This window comes from Tupaia chinensis, unplaced genomic scaffold, assembly GCF_000334495.1.
Source record: "Tupaia chinensis unplaced genomic scaffold, TupChi_1.0 Scaffold144255_1, whole genome shotgun sequence".
Lineage (NCBI taxonomy): Eukaryota > Metazoa > Chordata > Mammalia > Scandentia > Tupaiidae > Tupaia > Tupaia belangeri.
In genome coordinates this window covers 1,772,113-1,772,509 of record NW_006204113.1, presented here as the reverse complement: position 1 = coordinate 1,772,509, position 397 = coordinate 1,772,113, and the positions used below count along the sequence as shown (strand labels likewise).

The 397-nt window shown below is 64.2% G+C and overlaps 1 protein-coding gene across 3 annotated transcripts in view; it reads left to right on the top strand.

Moving 5' to 3' along the window:
- The window catches only part of CUEDC2 (CUE domain containing 2), a 9,077-nt gene continuing 8,680 nt past the window's right edge, over positions 1 to 397 (top strand). For 2 of the 3 annotated variants that reach the window (XM_006166362.3, XM_014583342.2), the window contains exon 1: positions 1 to 139. The gene's annotated coding sequence lies outside the window, so the exon portion shown is untranslated. The remainder of the gene's footprint in view (positions 140 to 397) is intronic. The other variant, XM_014583344.2, reaches the window with a different exon arrangement.

The following is a 397-nucleotide window of genomic DNA, read 5'->3' as shown; positions in this document are numbered from 1 at the left end:
ATTTGCCCTTCCCAAAAATGGCCGCAGCTGCGCCTCATGAAGAAAACCGCTCTGGGCCCCGCCTTTGATCTCGTTGGTGGGATAGGGGATGAGAGCTACACCGCGCGGGACAAGTCGCCGGCGGCGCCCGACGGAGCAGGTGATTTCCCCTCCAGCCCCCGGCCCGGGGCTAGGAGAGTAGTGGAGACCGTTGACCCAGGGCGCCCGTCCTGTGTGTTGCCCATTGTATCTCCCCGGGGCCTGCCGGACCCCCATCTCCGATTCTCGCCGTGGCCTGTATCAAGGCACATCCAGTTTGCTCAGGCCTGCCTCCTCATGTGTTCCCGAAGGCCGCAACCGCATCCCCAAGCCCTCGAAACCGCTATTCTGGACGCTTACGGCTGCCCAGCCAGTGGGG